Source organism: Elaeis guineensis, chromosome 1 (assembly GCF_000442705.2).
Source record: "Elaeis guineensis isolate ETL-2024a chromosome 1, EG11, whole genome shotgun sequence".
NCBI classification, from domain to species: Eukaryota; Viridiplantae; Streptophyta; class Magnoliopsida; order Arecales; family Arecaceae; genus Elaeis; species Elaeis guineensis.
The window spans coordinates 13,177,890-13,198,273 of NC_025993.2; the positions used below are offsets into that span (position 1 = coordinate 13,177,890).

The 20,384-nt window shown below is 37.6% G+C and overlaps 2 pseudogenes; one reads left to right on the forward strand and one right to left on the reverse strand.

Moving 5' to 3' along the window:
* The window catches only part of LOC140855691 (serine/threonine-protein phosphatase 2A activator 2-like), a 49,992-nt pseudogene extending 40,470 nt beyond the window's left edge, over positions 1 to 9,522 (forward strand).
* A 5,370-nt stretch (positions 9,523 to 14,892) lies between these two features.
* Positions 14,893 to 19,986, reverse strand: LOC105038089 (probable calcium-binding protein CML35; annotated as a pseudogene).
* Positions 19,987 to 20,384: the final 398 nt, after the last annotated feature.

Sequence of the window (20,384 nt, forward strand, 5' to 3'; positions counted from 1 at the left end):
AGAGAGTTACTTGCAAGTCACCGTGGCGGTCTCAGGTCGGAGGGATATTTATACCCATATTCCATCGGAGCAAATCTTGACAGCAGAAATAGCTCCGGAGTCGGCCACGTTCAGTGTAGATGTACCCTTACATCTCACCTGTATGCCATACCAGTGTCTCCACACTCATTGGTTAAGAGGACAAAACCTTATATGGTACACAACGACCTATGCTTGATAAATATTGTCGTCCTTGGTAACAACGTATCATTCGGTCGCGAACAGATTTAAGGACTAAACGATAAATCCTCCTTTGTCGAGTCTAAATAGTCCTAAGGATTTCACCACAACATAGGAGTTCATTAGAAGATGAAATATTTTGTGATGAAAAATACCAAAATAATTTTTATTAATTCATAATTCATGTACATATACAAAAATGAGCACAACCATCAACAGACTGATGATTGGCTTTGGGACACTATTCCCAATAATCTCCTACTGGGCCTAAAGTCAATCGGTGCAGTATCTAATACCTATCTTCGACTTGTAGTTATCGAACTCCTTCACCGCAATGGCTTTAGTGAATGGGTCGGTCAGGTTCTCTTTTTTATCGATCTTCTGAAGATCAACATCACCTCGATCCATAATTTCTCAGATGAGATGGTAGCGGTGCAGAATATGCTTCGTCCGTTGGTGTGCCTTTGGTTCCTTCGCCTGAGCAATGGCTCCAGAGCTGTCACAGTAGAGCAGAACTGGACCAACAAGGGAGGGTGCTACTTCGAGCTCGGTGATGAATTTTCTCAGCCACACCGCTTCTTTGACAGCATCTGATGCAGCGACATACTCCGCCTCGCAAACTTAATCAGCCACTGTGTGCTGCTTGAAACTTTTCCAGCATATAGCCCCACCATTAAGGGTAAAAATAAATTCCGACACACTTTTGCTGTCATCGTGATCAGATTGGAAACTAGAGTCTGTAAACCCTATAAGTCTCAAGTCCGATTCACCATAAATAAGCCACTGATCCTTAGTATTTCTTAAATACTTCAGGATGGTTTTAACAACCTTCCAGTGATTCTCTCCTGGATCAGATTGGTATCTACTCACTACCCCTAGTGAGTATGCCATATCTGATCGTGTACATGTCATGGCGTACATGATAGATCCCACTGATGAAGCATATAAATTCTATCCATACGCTCTCTCTCTTGAGGTGTTGTCGGACAATCCCTCTTCGAGAGAGAAATTCCATGGCCTATCGAAAGATAGCCTTTCTTGGAATTCTCCATGCTGAACCTCTTCAGCATAGTATCAATGTACGTGGACTGAGATAAACCAAGCAATATTTTAGATCTATCCCTATAGATCCTCATCCCTAGGATGTAGGAAGCTACTCCCAGATTCTTCATGGAGAACTGTGACGAAAGCCAAATCTTTATTCCCTGTAATGCAGGGACATCATTTTCGATTAAGAGAATGTCATCCACATACAATACAAGAAATACTACTACTGGACCATTAGCCCACTTATAAATGCAGGGCTCTTCTCCGTTCTTAGCGAAGCCATACATCTTGATCGTCTTATCAAAATGTATGTTCCAACTCCGTGATGCCTGCTTAAGTCCATAAATGGACCTCTATAGTCTGCACACCTTATACTCATCTGTGGACGTGAATCCTTCAGGTTGTATCATATACACTTCTTCGTCCAGCTCTCCATTTAGGAAAGCTGTCTTCACATCCATCTGTCATATTTCATAGTCCAGATGGATAGCTATCGCAAGCATAATCCGAATGGAATTTGAGCATTGTCACAGGAGAAAACGTCTCGTCATAGTCTATACCATAATGTTGACGATATCCCTTGGCAACCAGACGGGCTTTATAGGTTTCCACCTTTCCATCTGCACCCCTCTTCCTCTTGAAGATCCACTTACACCCTATGGATTTTACTCCTTCGGGTGGGTCAACCAATGTCCACACATCGTTGATCTTCATGGACTCCATTTCGGATTTTATGGCTTCTAGCCATTTCTCAGAGTCGGATCTCTGTATTGCATCCATGTAGGTGATCGGATCCTCATCATTTTCATCAAGTTCGATAGGAACACCGCCCTGGACCAAGAAACCATAATATCTGTCCGGTTAACGTGGTACTCTACCAGATCGCCTTAAGGGTGCTTGAACAATGGGCTCCGGATCTGATCTAATCAAATCCAATTCAGGTTCAGCAACTTGTGTCGATTTTTTCACCTGCCGAACTTCGTCAAGTTCGACCTTAGAGCCAACAGTCCTTTCACCAAGAAACTTTTTTTCCAAAAAGATTGCCTTAAGGCTGACAAATACTTTTTGCTCATCAGCTAGGTAGAAGTAATACCCTTTGGTCTCTTTTGGGTACCCTATAAAATTACACTTGTCAGACCTAGGTCCTAGCTTGTCCGTAATTAGACGTTTAACATAAACCGGACATCTCCAAATCCTAAGGTGCGAGAGTACTAGCTTACGTCCTATCCATATCTCATATGGCATTTTGGTTACAGACTTACTCAGAACTCTATTTAGAAAGTAACAAGCCGATTCGAGTGTATATCCCCAAAGAGAGATCGGCAGACCAGCAAACCCCATCATGGATCGAACCATATCCAACAAGGTCCGATTCCTCCTTTCAGATACACCATTATGTTGTGGTGTTTCAGGAGGAGTCCACTGAGAGAGAATCCCATTCTCTCCAAGATATGTCAGAAAATCATTGGAAAGGTATTCACCTCCTCGATCAGATCGAAGAATTTTAATACACTTTCTAGTTTGTTTTTCTATCTCATTTCAGAATAGTTTGAACATTTCAAATGACTCCGACTTATGCTTCATTAAATAGACATATCCATACCTCGATAGGTCGTCTGTGAAGGTTATGAAGTAGAAATATCCACCTCTTGCACTTGCGCTCATGGGTCTACATACATCAGAATATACCAGACCCAAGAGTTCGCTGGCTCGCTCACCTTTTCCAGTAAAAGGTGATTTGGTCATTTTACTAAGAAGACAGGACTCACAGGTTGGAAGTGATTCACAATCACTTACTTCAAGAATTCCTTCTTGAGCCAACCTATTTTTCCTATTCTTATTGATATGACCTAGCCTACAGTACCAAAGGTAGACTTCTGACACATTATCTATTCTAGGGCATTTGCCGGAGGTTTGAACCATATTAACAAGTTGTGATAGAAAGTAAATTCCATTATTAAGTTGTCCAACAAATATTGTAACACCATTCAAAATGATATTATAAATATTTCTTTTTATTAAAAATTGATAGCCGTTCATGGCCAAAAGGCCTACAGAAATAATATTTAATAAAAAGCTTGGACAATAGTGACATTCACTCAGAATTATATTTCGAGAATTGATTACAAGGTTCATGATTCCTAATGCTAGAACTGAAATTTTGCTTCCATCTCCAACGTTCAGGAATCTCTCGCCTTCATCAAATCTCCTACTGACCTGCAGACCCGGCATCGAATTGCAAATATGATAAGGGCTTCCGGTATCCAATACCCAGGCAATAGTATCACAAATGGAAAAGTTGTAAGGTGTTATCATATAAATACCTTACTTCTTCTTTGGCCTGTTCGGATCCAGGGAAGCAATGTATAGAGGACAGTTCCTCTTCCAGTGCCCCTGCTTCTTACAAAAGAAGCACTCCGTCTGGCTCTGGTCGGGCTTGCGCTTCTTGGTCTGACCTTGTGCAGATGTCCCAGTATGCAGCTGCACCTTCTTATTCTTCTTCTTCTTCCCTTTTTTAAAGGGTCGACGACCAGAAGAAGACCCTCCAACAACATTCACCGACTCTTTATGGAGCTGGTGATCCATCTCAAAGTTCTGCAGCAACCCTAACAAGCCGTGGTAGTTCACTGCAGGCTTTATCATCCGAAAATGAGTAAGGAAGGGGAGGAAGGACTTGGGCAATGAATTAAGGATCGCATCCTTATCGAGCTGCTCGTGCAAGGGAAAGCCTAGTTTATTTAGGCGCTCAATCATTTCGATCATGTACAGTATATGATCAGTGACTAAGGCTCCATCCCTCATCCAAGCATTGAAAATGGCACAACTAGTTTTGTGCCTTTCAACATCGTCAGGCGTGCCAAAGGAGTCGTTCAACATTTGAAGCATCTCCTATGGCTGGGCATTCTCGAACCTGCGGCTGAACTCATCATTCATTGCCGCCAGCATAATGCACCGAACAGTGATGCAGTCGTTGAGCCACTTCTGATAAGTATCTCGGACCGTCCCTCTAACATTCGGGGCTGGCTTCTCAGATGCCAGATCCGTTACTACATAAAGGATCCGCTCATGCTTAAGGACGATTTTTAATTTTCGATACCAGCTATCGAAATTAGGTCCCATGAGCTTGTCATTATCTAATAATGACTGGAGGGACAGGGTAGTGGCCATAGCTGCATAAAAGAAAATCAGACCTCTATTAGTACATAAATTATAAATACTAAAGACTTGGACTTTAGTCTAAAGTTTCTTCCAGTATTTTTACAAACTGGTAGCCTCAACCTCCAACTCGAGAAATTACTTTAATTCCTTAGTGGGTACTCGAATCCACACAGACTACACACGAGCCCAACTTTGGTTGGTCAACCCATGTGCATCTATGGGTAGGTTCATAACTAGTTATTTCTCTAAACAACTTCTAGTAATTGATTTTGCCTCAGAACCTAATTAGTAGGCTTTGGCCTCTACTGAAAAGATCTGGTTAGGTCCAACCATTAACATGATTTGATTTGATGAATCGGACTAATAAATGATCAGGCCCGACTTTGGCTGGACAACCTGACCACCATCAGAAAGACTCAAACCAAATTATCATATTATGAATGATAATTTCATTAGTCAATAAGCACTAGGCCTTTGGGCCTCCAATGATTATTAAACTAATTGACTCATTATCACTCACTTAATGGGAGGCTATGACTTAGTTATCAATATAACTTAATCATTTTTAGGGACCTAATAATTTTTGAGGATTTTATTAAAAGATAGATGAGAAAAAAATATCTAGCCAATTTCAATCCTCCCACTGACTTCACCAAGTCAAATAAAAAAAAAGATTTAATTAAAGCTGGCATTAGGAGCACCTAAATCAGTCAAACTGATTTACCTAATGACATGGGTGAGCCCTAATCACCAAGTGATCTAATCAAAATCTAATTCACCAGGTTGGCCAGGTAAGTGAGATCAGTGGTGGAGATATGCCATTAACCCGTCAGAGATCGAATCACTGCGAGTAGCTCTCGCTTAAAAACTACTGGTCAAACTGCCAAACTTATCTTAGACACCAACCGGTTCATTAGTTTCAATTTGATCAACTTAGTAAATTGGGTTCCACCGCGTAGCCATGAATTAAGTCCATCTAGGTCTAGTTAAAGACATGGACCCTTTCAACTACAACTATTGGAGTTGAGTCTAGAGTATCCTTGACCTAATCTAATTCAATTTTTGATTAGATTTGACCAATTACTCTAATTTAGTCCATTTCTTTAAATTAACCTTAGGTCTAACCCAATTATGGACCTAATCCATCAAACCCATTGACCCATAAGTTTATGCAATTGTCTTAGATCTTAATTCACAATTCTAGACCTACTAGACAACACTTAATTCTTTTAATTAAGTATTTGGGCTGATGGGTCAGGGTTTGGCATTTCGAAAATAATTTTCAAATTTGAAAGGTTTTATTTTCTGTTCACCAAATATGTTGACTCATTTCGCAAATAGATCAGCACATTTCATAAATAGCAATCCTATTGCTAATTACATAATAGAAAATAATTCAATCAAAATAAATCATGAATATTTCTTTAGATCTAATCTAACACATTCATGATAAATTTCATAATTGAACCTTTACAATTAATTCCTTTCGCTGCTTCATCTGCATGGGATATAATTGCAGCGGCACCCCTACCGCCATAGGAGACCCCATCGAATGGGAGGAGAGGGCCTTTAAACCCTGCTTTTTTCCTATGACCAGATGGCCATGGCAACCAACACAATTCGATTACTTGCTACTTAGATCCAGTATATCTAAATATACCAATTTCAAAATTTAAATTTCAAATTTTAAATTTTAAATTTTGAATTTCAAATTTCAAATAAATTTCAAATTTTAAATTTTTGAATTTCAAATTTTAAATTTCAAATTTTGAATTTTAAATTTTGAATTTCAAATATGAAATTTCAACCAAATTTCAAATTTTAAATTTTGAATTTCAAATTTTGAATTTCAAATTTTTGAATTTTAAATTTTGAATTTCAAATTTCAAAATTTAAATTTCAAATTTTGAATTTCAAATTTTTGAATTTTGAATTTCGAACAACTTTCAAAATTCAAATTTTAAATTTTAAATTTCAATTTTCAAATTTAAACTTTTAGATTACAACTTAATCTATGCAAGCAAACATATATATCATATCTAAGAACCCACTCTGATTCCATTAAGGGAAAATTCAGTGTAGCGGTAAAATGATAATTTTAAAACTTTTTCAAAATTATGAATTTACAGTGAAAAAATATTAATTAATTTAATTAATTAATATAAATTTATCCTACACTAGGATCTAAATATGATATATAGCATGCATGCATTTAAATTTGAAATTCGAATTAGAACAATAAACACTTTATTGTAATGTGTTCAGAACACAATACCTTTGTGCGGATAGTAGATCGCCGCAATCTGATCACTGTTGGGAGAGTCTGATCATCGCGATACAACCACACCGCGTGTCTGACCTCTGCAGATCGTCCACATGAAGTTCTCAATCAGATCGACTCCTCACGAGTACTAGCTCGTTGTAGAGCCCTTTTGACGGTCGATGCTGATCGAACTCCTTCGATCGATGTCTGTCAATTTTTTGGATGCTCCAGATCGTCAACAGACATGCTTGAGAGGATGTTGAAGATCTTTCTGAGATTTTATGGGCTCATGACATTCGTAGCTCATTTTCTCACTTCCCGAACCCCAGGCTAAAACTCTAGAAAACTCACCGAAAATCTTGCACCCACTTTTCTTTCTTTTCTTTCTTTTTCTCTTGGAAGGATATGGACTTTCTTCTCACGCACAAGACTTCTCACGCCCCAAAATTTTTTTTTAAAAATCTTCTTCTTGCACGCCCCACTCTTCTCCTCCTTTTATAACAACATCAAATGTCTTATCTAAAAAAAAGGATAAAGATGAGTAATTGCACATTTGAATTCAAATCAAATTTTGAATTCAAATGGATACCAACTCATCCCTTATCCACTAAAGGCGTGAGGTGTGGCTTAAATTGTGTATGGAGAGATTTTATGAGAAACTTTTCTCATGTAATAAATGGAGCGTAAAAAAAGGGATAAAGTGCAAAGATTGATTGCCCATTCAAATTCAAATTTTATTTTAAATTTGAATGGCCAACCAATCATACTTATCCATTCATTTGACACATTAAAGTGGGGCATGGAGAGGGCTTGACGTGAGAAAATAATTCATGAGAAGTTCCTTCTCATGAATTTAAATGGGTGCAATAGAAGTGAGGTGGCGCATGGAGATTGGGTCAAGGTGGTTTAATTATTTAAACCAACCTAATTGAACCAAATAATTTAGGTCCAATTAGACTAATTTAAACTCAACTAAATTAAGCTTAATTAGGCTTAATAAAATTTTTATCAAATCAAAAATTGACTAAGCTCAACCCCTGATCAAATTAGGAACCAAACCATCTCGACGATTAGGTCAACTCTTAACCTAATCGGGTCAAACCCAACTGAATTCAATTCAATTGGACTTGATCCAAAAATAATTACTCCATCAAATTGAGTTAATTAGCATTCAAATCACTAATTAAATATCTCATAAATATTGAGTCCAAATCCGATGGGCAATCGGACATCAGAATTCATCGATATGTAATCCTGATCGAAAAATTCCAACCAGTGGGACTCTTGACCCCAGTACCCATAATGTGTGGAACTCGTGATCAGAGAATCCTGATTCTTGATCACTGAGTCCCAAACATGTAAGATTCTACACCAGTCATCAGATCAGATAGGAACCTCTAATGTGTGTGACTCCGCAGGTTCGAACCTAAGCTGGTAGCACAGGAACCTATTCTTGTACTAATCGAAGTGACCATCTAGCAATGATATCCGACGTCCGGATAGGTCGAAGAGTCACAATCGCAACACTCAGAACCTACATGAATATGGTTACTGTATAATTTATCCTTTTGACCCCTGTGTTTAGGACGACTCAGGGTTAAACTGTCAACCCTGATCAGATCATCCGAATCGTACTCAACTCAAACAATCCTATGACTCCTCACAAGGACTACCCTGGTCAAGATTTTGCTAAATTGAAACACGACTGTACACAGCTCCTAAACTGGAGTGGTCAATCCCATCTTGACACATGCACCAACAAGTCAAGTACTTGACTCACCCAGCAGCCTTCCGTCACTGAATTAGAAATTCAGGTAGTCTAGTGCCTAAGTGCACTGAGTTGCTTGTAAGTCACCATGGCGATCTCAGGTCGGAGGGATATTTATACCCATATTCTATCAGAGCAAATCTTGATAGCAGAAATAGCTCCGGAGTCGATCACGTTCAGTGCAGATGTACCCTTATATCTCACCTGTATGCCATACCAGTGTCTCCACACTCATTGGTTAAGAGGACAATCAACCTATATGGCACACAACGACCTATGCTAGATAAATATTGTCGTCCTTGGTAACAACGTATCATTTGATCACGAACAGATTTAAGGACTAAATGACAAATGCTCCTTTGTCGAGTCTAAATAGTCCTAAGGACTTCACCACAACGTAGGAGTTCATTAGAAGATGAAATATTTTGTGATGAAAAATGCTAAAATAATTTTTATTAATTTATAATTCATGTACATATACAAAAATGAGCCCAACCATCAACAGACTGACGATTGACTTTGGGACACTATTCCCAACACTAACCACTTTGAAACCCCCTCCAAGCACATCTCTCCCGATGACATTCATTGCTTTCACTCCTCCAATTTCAGCCACCATTTCCTTGGCTTCGTCGCTGCCCTCTCCCACTTCGTTCATGGTCGCAAGCTCTTTGACCCCATCCCCCCACTCTCCCAAACCTTCACCTCCCTCCTCTCCTTTTTCCAAACCCTAACCTCCTAGATCGATGAGATCCCCCCCTCTCCCCCACCCCGCCCGCTACAGTAACCCCATCTATCGATCCTGGGCCTTGGCATGCCCGCCTCTCCGTCGAGGTCCTCGCCCTTTTCCTCCCCATCCTCCCCTCCGATGAGCTCCGCCCCGCCATAGATGAGCTCCTTTCCTACCTCCTTGACTCCTTTGGCAATGCCTCTCGCATCGATTATGGCACAGATCGGCTACAAGACCAACTTCGCCACCTTCCTTTACTGCCTCGTCTACCTCAGCCTCATTCGGGAGAAAGACCACCCTACCGACTGCCATCGTCACCAGGGTCTTTTTTTTTGAAAATTTGACAAGTTGGTCCATTTAACCCACAACCCATGATGGGTTGGGTTGGAATTTTTTCAACCCGTCAGTTAAACGAGCCAACCCACCCTGCCTTATTTAGAGATGGGCTGTGACGGGTTAGGATGGGCCGACCCGTCTTGATAGCTCTAGGATAAAGAATGGTTATTGATGCCGATAGTAAAGATAGCACCGCATGTTGCAAAGATATCACTCATTATATTGCTATAAAGTAATTTTTGTAGCAAGCAAGGATCTCAACCAAAATGACAAATTAAGAGGATGTAATTGGAGTGCTAGACGTATTTATGCATTAGGCATTTTTAGCCTATATAGGAATTATTTGCATTTTTTATAAAGCATCTAGGTTATCAATCAAGAAGAGATCCAATCCAATTAAAAAATAAACAAATATATATTTTTTTGCTTTCTCACGATATCTTTCTACCTAAAAAAGTGGGGAAAAAAAATCTAATATCTATAATTTAGCTCTTCTTCTATCTTTCTTATTACTCTTTCCACCTAGAAAATGGGGAAAAAAAATCTAATACCTATCATTTAGCCCTTTTATCTTTTTTATTAAATCATCAAGTTATAAAAGAGCAATAATTGTTGTTACCTCTTCATTGTTCTCCATATTAAAATAATTTTTTTTCAATAAACATTCAAAAAGTATCACAACAATTCAGTAAATTATCTCTAGCAAATATCTAGGAACATATATTACAATGTAATAATAGGACTTTTTTTTAAAATTATTGGTGATTTTGTCTAAAATTTTTTTAAACAAGTGAGTTATTTTGGGGGACATTTGAAATCTATTAACAGTCTTGTATCTAGAAGAATTCATGAGAGATTTTTGTTGCCAATGACAAATTTAATTGAGGATCTATTTAAGTGTTCACTACTCTCCATATTGAAATGCTAGTTTTTTAATGATATTTGGAAAAATAATTTTCAAGTCTAACTTTATAACAAATTATCTTCACTCTATTAGGCTTGACTTGATAAAGCTCCAACATAAACACATATATATTATATGATGTTAAATTATATATTATAGATAATGAACTACTTGATCATGGCTTTAATTTTTTTTCTTTGAGAAAAAGATTAAGGTTGTAACCAACATATTTTTTTTGTTTTTAGAATCAATTAGCTGTGACTTGCTTGAACCAAGTCTTGGATAAAGCTTGAATCAAATTATAATTTAAGTTCAAATAAAGCTTGAATCAAATTATAATTTAAGTTCAAACCAAGCTTGATTTGAGCTTTTATTTCTTTTAGCTCGATTTTTGACAATCAAACCTAACACTTAGGCTTGTATTCAATATGTTTTGAATTAAGTTCGATTCAAGCTCGAAACAATGATTAAAAAATTAGGCTTGATCTTCTAGTTCTAACTTAAAATTAGTTTCAAGCTGGTCGGATCCAAATTTGTCAATCTCGACGTGATTAGACCCCTTGTAGGCTTTATAGAATCCTTTCAAAACTAATTTCGACACGTCAACCATCGGTAGAATGAAACAATTGTTTAGCAAAATCTCTAGAAAGCCCTATGATCTCTGAGGCTCTCACATGTACAAAAATCATATGGGGCGGGCACTATAAAATATTATATAGGGCAAGCTTCATAGTTTGTCACATTTCTCTCAATACTAATCCTAAAAAATAAGCCTAAAAATCAAAAGATTTTTTCTACTAATGGAGTTATTAGTCTCGTGAATAAGACATCCTTTTTGTTCCTCATTTTTAGCATATACTCTTTAGCGATATATACTATATAATCATATAATACATACTAAATGTATAGCCAAGTGATACATACTATAAGCTTTTTTGATATCAGTGTTGTTAAAAGCCCTAGGCGCATCTAGGCACTAAGGTCCCTGGAGTCAAGGTGCAAGGCATAGGCGTGTGCCTAAGAGAAGTCAGACGTCAAAAATAAAAAAATAGAGAACTAGCTATAGACAAAAATTCTAACAAGTAAAAACTAGCACCCTGTTATTAAAAAGTAAAAACTGAAAAAGGTCTAGATATAAGCAAAAAATCCAGCATATTAAATCTATCTTTAACCCAAAAATAATCAAATAAATGCTTTCTAAATTTTGAAGCTCTCCCTTTGACAGATATTTTCACACTAATTAACTCTAGCGTGATAAGTAGGCTCATAAGCTCTAGAAGCTTCAGCAACAAGATCCCATGTGAAACCATCATCACCATTACTAAATACCTATTCTTGTTCATCATTCCCATCTATATGAACTCGCTTTATTCTTCCAGCCAACCACTCATTACAATCATCAATATCTCTTAATGATATAAGGTCAATATGATTTCATCTACTATATCAATGCATCAATGCTTGATTATACTTGACAAACACCAGATCAAATCATTCAAATATTGTTGAGCAAGCCTATTCCTTCTTTTGGTGTGGAGCTACAAAGATTGAAACAAAACATAATAATTAGAATAGTTTGCACTTTGCAAATTGCAATTCCTGAAATCATCTATTAATTTAGGACAAACTTGTGAGAATACACTTTAATTTCTTTCACAATCGAAAGAATTACAAGTGAGACTAAGAATGTTTATAGTAAATTTTTGCAAGTTTGGAGTTGAAGACCCATAAGAAAGCCACCAGTCAACTGTTGGTTGAAAGAAGTGCTAAATTAAGTTTTGAAATACAAAAATAAGAGTAAATTAGTAAAATATGAAAAAAAAAATAGTACTGTAGTATGTAATAATCCATGTAGATTGAGTCTTTCTATGTCTGGTAACCAAATTTGATCCAAAAATATCTTTCGCTTCTTAATATTTGTCTAACTGTGTACTAATCTTATCTTGAACATTATGGCTTGGAACTATCTTTTCTGCATATTTAATTATGCCTCCTACCACCTCTTCATCTTGCAGAATGTTTGGTTTTGAACAAAAAAAAATTCTGGATTCAAGTAATGTCCAATGGCATGCAGGGGATGATAAAGTTAACAATCCTATCGTTCATCAATGATTTCGAAGACATCTTTATACTGTTGTTTATTATCATTAAAAGACTTAACAATTGCATCTTTAGTCTTATCCATAGCCTCGTAAATGTATCTCATGGCTGGTCTAATTTTTCCATCCGTCAATCGAAGCACTTTAACCAAAAGAACAGAAAACTTAAGGCTCATACGGATAGTATTCCAAAACGAAGACATCGAAACAATAGTAACAGCTTTCTTGATTGCTTGTTCCTTTGCCCACTTAGTTCTTATCCATTGTTCAAAAAAAGCATCTTTCTCAAGATTTTATTTTGTGCATATTGCTGCTGCTCCTCTTTGGCCGGATCAAAGTGGCAGAAGCGGCTGACGTAACTGGCCTGCATGGTTATGATCAAGGGCCGCACATCGTCGAGGTAGGCAGAAGTCAGTCAGACCCGAGCACATACAAAGAAAGCCTAACCATCGGAGAATAAGATAGAGGTTCTCCAATGGTAGACCCTCCAACAGTTAAGTCAGTGGCAATCAAAGAGGGAGAACATCAGAAGAGGAAGAAAATGATGAGAACGAGAGTCCCCCATTGAGAAGAAGAAAGAATCTCCTTGTTTTTCCCTTTCTCTCTCTCTTTTATAAGAGAAAGCCTGTCAAGTGGTTGGCACCTATCAGTGTCAGGATCGTGGCTGTTAGAGCCATCATGATGGATGGCGTCGGAGTCAAAGTAGTGATTATCAGAGCCAGAAAAATAGGTGTCAGCAGGCTGCCACGGGATTTGCTACCCATGTCTAGAGGGATCGTGGTTCTGCACGTCAGAATGCCGATCTAGTGAGATTCGCACGCCTAATGTTCTCGAGAGCATCCAATCTAAGGGACGGTTTGTAGGGAGCCACGGTGGAAGTAATATGTGTTTGTTGAAAATCCAACGATGTGGACATCACCGCATTACCAAGCTCATGTGGTGATCGACTAAGTATCGATGTCTGTGACACTGTTCGGGCACATGATGTTGTTCAAATCATGTACTTTGAACCGTCAGGTTATGATACTACGCATCTGTCACACCTTCAAAAATTGAACACATCGATAGAGGACCAAATATGGTATAACACATAATGATGGAAGAGTGAGGAAGGCAGTTGCAAACCTTGTGATAGCTTGCCTCAACAACTCTCTTCATCCTGTGAATTCCCTCATCATCTTAACAATGTCTACTCTGCTGTACAAAATTCTAGTCAAGAAGATTGCATTCTTTATATTCTATGAATTACTAGTATCTTACCAATATCCTCCAGTATCAAGTCAAACAGTCAATATAATGCCCAGCACATGGTGTCCAATATAAATATTGGTGCTTTGCTTCCAACAATCTTTCTAATTGAATTAAAAATATAATATATAGTCATTACATCTAAAAAGCAGTAAAGTTCAAAAATAAAATTCAAATTCTAAACAACTAAGATTGTTACTTATAGCAACATAACTAGTAGCATTGTTAATCATCACTTGGAACATATTTGCTTCCCCAACTTCCTCTATGACATCATCAATTAATTTAAATAGAATATCTATATTCTTCAAAAAATCAGGATCATCAATGGATTTTAGGAAAACCAACCTTCTTGAAGAATTAATTGAAAAGTTTATTATATCCTTTTTAGAAACCTCATCCTTCCAACCGTCCAATATGACAGGGCTGCCATATTTTTTCCATTCTTCCTTATGAGCTTTCAATACATTCTTAATAGATTTTAAGTTTTTTTTCAGTAGAGGTACTCTCACCTTATGAGCACTAGGAGGCTTTAAACTAGGACTATTTTATCCAATTGTTTCAATTGCCACAGCAAAACTTAAAATGTTGACTGTATTAAAAGGTATCCCAGTATCATACATCTTTCTAGTAATTTCCGTACAAGCTTTTTCCCTCGCTCCCTTTTGGCAAAGCTAATTAATAATTACATGCATTAGTTTGCCTTCCTATTTTTAACAACTGTCTATGCATTAGGAGTGAAGTATAGATCCATAGGTCCATTTTGTCTTGGTTTCTTTGGCTTTAAAATCGTGTGGAATTGAGAACTTCCACCTTCAATAGGCTTTTTGCCTTTTTCACATGAACCAACCATTTAAATTTTGACTTCTTCAACTTCATCATCTCCACAATCCTCTATTGCATCAAAATCTAGTAATACATCATACTGCTTCTTTCCCTCTTTCTTCTTTGACATGTACTCTTTAATTTCATAGCGAACATAACTTGGACATTTTTGGCATTGCTTGGTATTTCTATACCCCCTTATAATATGTTGTTTGGCTCCGCAAATACCTCCTTTAGTAGTTTTCTCATGAAAGTTAAAAATCAAATCATTTTTACATTTTCCCATAGGGTCTGCTAAGTGAACTTCTTCCATGCATGATCCTTCTTCGATTGACCATCATAAGAATGTATTATACTCTGGAAAAATAAAAGAACATTCATACTATCAATATATTACAACATACACTGTATAACGTACAGTTAATGTATAGTTGTACAAGACTAAATATGCTTTATTTTCTATATAGAAGAACAAAGAATAGTTTTAGGAGGATGAGAAGAAGAAGAGTTTAGAAGGGATGGACTTATATGCTCTATTTTCTAGATGTAAAACAAGAAAATGTTTAATGCTATTTTCACAGTTTAATGTTGTTTTCACTATAGCAGAATGGAGAATAGCATAATAAGAAGAAAAAGAAAAAGGAGAAGAAGAAGAATAACAAGAAGAATAAAAGGTTAGATAGTAGACTAATGTGCTCTGTTATGCACTATTTTCTGACCATAAAATAAAGCATAACAGAGCATGTCAGAAGAAGAAGAAAAATAAGAAGAAAAGAAGAAGAGAATGAGTAGGAGGACCAGACGAGAGGTGACTTACATGGTATTAGGTAATGAGGTCAGATGGAGATGCTTCTTAGGCGATGAGATGAGATGGAGTCTCAAGGAGATGGTTCAGCTTCTGCCTTCTAATTGTTTTAGGCGATTCCAAAAGCCTCACGTAGGTTTTTAAAGTCTGTTTGACTTTCAAAGATATCTTTCTAATCTCTATTTACTGTAATTGATATTTTTTATGCACTATAACTGATCTTTCTTATCTTTTAAAAACTAAAAATTAATACTTACTAGAATTTTATGGCTCTTGGGCACCTCTGAACAATGTAGAGGCATGCGCTTAAGGTGCCTAGGCTGCACTTGAGGGCTATCACCTCACCTAGAGGGTATAGAGGCGACAGCCCTTGCACCTAGCACCTTTTGTGCTTAAGGCAGATCTTTAATAACACTATTTGATAAATATCCAGTAATGACCCAATATATACCTATAGCTAAATTGATAAATAGTTCATTGAACTCAGTATTTATCAAAACACAATATATGACTAGTTGATACACACCTAGCAAAATATTCATCTAATGTTCTATACACACCTCTAGATAAAACTTTACATAGCTTTCAGAATATAGTACTCTTTAATATACATCACATGAATAAATGATATATACTAGATGGCTTACTGATATATACCGTAAGCTTTTTTGATACACCCAATAAGAATCCAATTTATATCTATAGATAAATTGATATATAATTTATTGAACTTAGTATCTACCAGTACATAGTATATGATCAATTGATACATGCCTAGCAAAATATTCATACGACATCCTAATATATGGGGATGCTTGGTTGAGGTAATTAAAGTCTGAAATGAAAATTGAAATGGATGACTCTCATTCCCACTGCTTGGTTGGGAGAAATTCTATTCTGATTTTCATTTCAAAGAAGAATGAAAATGATCCATTCCTTCCGTAATCGAATCCAGACTCACCCCAATGGAGTCCAAATCTCATTCCAGTGGAATGAGATAAAAAAAAAATCATCCATCCAACTCTCGCTCCCCCACGATAATCCTTCAGCATACACCCTTCGTCCCCCAGCGTGCTGAACACCCTGAGCAATTCCTTCATCGAGATCTAGCCATTGCCATTGGCGTCAAAGATAGCGAAGGCCTCCTGGAGCTTCGCCCCTGCTGGTGGCCCGAAGGCTGTTCCAATCACACCGAACTCCTCTGAGCTGATGCACCCATCATCGTCGCGGTCGACCTCTGCCATCATCAATGCTACCTCCACCTCGATGGTGCATCGATGCTGCCAAGACGACGGAGGATGGCTTCCAGCTTGTGCGGCGTGATCTTGCCATCGCCGTCATGGTCAAAGATGGTGAAGAGGTCAGAGATGGACGAGGAGGTGGGGGAGGGGAGCCAGAGGTCATGGGATCCGAAGGAAGAAGGAGTCTTGCTGGCCAGAGAGGGGAGGATGGAGCGAGGGGTGGACCGCAGGTGGGAGGAGGTGGAGTCTTTGGACGAGGAGGTGGCGGGGGAGGCAAAAGAGGCATCACTACGAGAGATCGAATGGCTTTTCTTTTTTAAAGGAAGAAGTGGTGGGGGAGTGAGCTTCGAGAAAGCTTCATACGAGGATTTTCTAGGCAGACTTTTTTAAACAAAAATTTAAAGATATTATTATTATGTTTAATTTTTATTTAATATTAATTTTTAAAATAATTAATTTTTAAAAAAATTAATTAAAAAAAAATAAAAAATTAAGTTGACTTCGATTCCTATCTTTGTATGAACCAAGCAACAACAATGAAAATCATCCATTCCGATTTCGATTCCAATCACGAACTAAATGCTTCAGGGGATTAGGCTATTCTGATTTTAATTCCATTCCATTCCGATTCCCCTTTCAATTTTAATTTCGATCACGAATCAAGCACCCCCTATATCTTTAGATAAAATGATATACAGTCTGATATCCCAATATACATCTCTAGATAAAATGATATGTAGCTTCTATGAACTTTTAGATGTAAAGATTTTAAAAAAGAAGAGAGATTTAAAAGAGGAGAAAGAGACTAGAAAAAGATCTCATGGATAGGAGAGATGATGCGTAGAATTTGGAAAAGCAGAAAGAAACTCGAAAGAAAAACCTTATAGGTAGGAGAAATTGCTTGATAAGGAAGATAATGGATGGAGAGACTTGATGAGGAAGAAGGAAGATATAGATGATTGTGAAGGATCTCTTTTAGATATGCATTTTATTTTTTTTTATTATTTTAATTATGAAACTAACAGACTTCATCAGTAGAAAAAATCCAATCCCTATTTGACTTTTAGGTTTCCTCTTTAAGATATAAAAAAAGAAAATATGGCATAAAACTAAGCCCACTCCATATGACAGCTAGGGCTAGAAATGGGTCGGGGCCATACCCCAACCAGAGCCTGACCCAAAATTTTTTTCAGGCTTTAGGTCAGGCTTAAGCTTAAAAATTTTTGAAAAACTCAAGCCTAAGCTCTAGCTGAGCCCAGACCCAAGCCTTGCCTGAATCCAATTGGGCTAGTCCAAAAAAAAAAAATTACTGTGATACACTACGTATAGTGGATCCCCTCCACTGTTGTTGACACTCCTCTCCCCTACCACGACTCCGTCGTTTGCTCCAATCGCTCCCTCACCATCTACTTCATTGCTGTCGAACACTCACCCTCCATGTACTCTCTTTGAAAAGATCATGAAAAAAAACTCAAGAATCAATTAGATCCAAATTAAAGAAAAAAAAATCAAGAATCAATATTTTGAAAAAAATTCAAGAAAAAAATAAAGATTTAAGAAACTAACTAATCCAGAAGCCCTCCATGGCAGCTGCCTTGCTTCACACTTAGAAATGAGGAGGAAAAAAAGAACAAGTCTCCTTCATGGATGGAAATCTTATTATTCCCGTAACGGGTAGAAGAGGGTGAAGAAGTGGTGGTGATCTGAAAATAAAAATAAATAACAGAGGAGAGGAAGAAATCCCTTTGCTTTTTAATCCCCCACCCACTTTTCTCGCTTTCTCTCTACCTTGATTTTTATTCCCACTAGCTTCTTATCATATCCCATTTCCTCTCTCCCCAATTTATGGCTGAAAGCAATGTATGAAGGAATATATATATAATATTTAAGTGATAGACTGAATCGTGGCTGTCGTTTGGCATGGATCGCTCCCTCTTTGGCCTCGAAAATGGCAAGTGTCAGGTTCTATAGACAGAGATAGTGGGGCCCGTACTCAGGCTTAAGGTTGACTGTCTGCAACATCTAGTTTAAACATTAGAAATCGATCAGACGGTTGAGATTACTCAGGATCATCTGATTTCAATTGGGCTTAATATCGGGCTTTGAATGGGCTCATATTTGGGCTGGGCTCGGGCCGAGCCAAAGATATATTTGAGCCTAAAGCAAAAAATAAATGAACTCTAAATCTTAGCTCAAATTCAATCCAAATTTTTTCAGGCTGAACTCATAGCCCGATCAAAAATCGACCCGATTTTGATGTGCCTCGAGCTAGCCTGCACCTTAATCAACACATGAATTGATACATTAAACACATTCAAAACATCATCAATTAAGTTGTACTAGTTTGAATTTGATGTTTCCCAACTTATTTTGCAGGAAATTACAAGATGGGTTCAATTAGCATCAATTTGGTCTAATCCAGCTTGAACCCAAGTGCACTCAGGAGCCATAAAGGAGATTTAAGGGCTTCCATTAAAATGCCACAACTAATGGTGGAGATCTAGGTGCCTAAGATAAAGATCCAGGACAAAAAAAAGATCAGTGGTTGAGAAAAAAATCAATGAAGATTTAAAGGCCATCGATCCTTGGAACACTCTTACACGGATTCATAAAGAAATCAAAGGCTATGAACCAAGCTTACTTTCATCCAAGGGTCTACAATCATGGCGCCAAGAGGGAAGCTTTAACACAAGGTATTCATGAAAAAACCAAAGGGTGAACACACCTTAAAGACTAAGGGTCCAGATTAGAAGATCATCTTTCATACGGATCTAAGTGTGAATGCAATTAACGGAGGAGAACCAACCAAACAAGCATCCATGGGCTGACATTGATGGTGCCTAGCATGGAGCTTAAATAGAAGAATTTGAGGGAGAATTAAAGAAGAATTCAGATTCTAACAAACTTGAAAATTCTTTAATGAAGCAAATATGGTAATTCATCAAGGATCAATCCAATGGATAAGATCTTTTGCTTCCACATCCAAGGAACCTTAATCCTTTCGCCATAACCCTTATAACCCTAATACCCACATCTATTTAAAGCTCCTTGGCTGGCCATATAAGGGGAGATAAGCTTCTCCACGTCCAAGTCCCAAGTCTCGATGTCCATAGCTTCAAAGCCCCTCCATGCCGACCTTTTCCACTTCAAAACCCGAGCTGGCCCTAGGACCTTTTCCTCCTCCAAAAACCTAGCCGTCCAAACCCTTGCTCCTTCCCCCCAAAACCCTAGAAACCCTGCATCCAAAACCTTAGGAAAATCAAATGCCCAAGTCTCCCTTCTCACACTTCCTTCAACCTTTCTTTTTTCATAGAAATTCAGCAAGCCTACTTCCTCTTCCATCTTCCAAACCAATCAACCCTAAGCCCTCTTCTCTCCATAAAACCTCTCCTCCTACTCTTGATCCCTTTTCAAGCTATTAAAAGGAAGTCCTCAGAATTTCAGGATGAAAGATTCGGTGAGAAGCATCTCCATAGTTGGCTAGTCGTCACATCTTAGAAAATCGCTGTAACTTATCTAAACAGTGCTCTTTTTTAAATCTTTTGTATTACCTTTTTAGTATGCAATAAATATTTACCTTTCATGCTTTATATCTTTTTGTCTTAGTTCTACTTTGCATAAATAAGAATTTTATTCTAGAATAATTTCTGACCCTTAGGATGAGCCATGATTTACAAGTACGGTTCATGCTCTTGGGATAGATTATCTTTAGGTAAAATTTTTTCTATCATTATATCTAA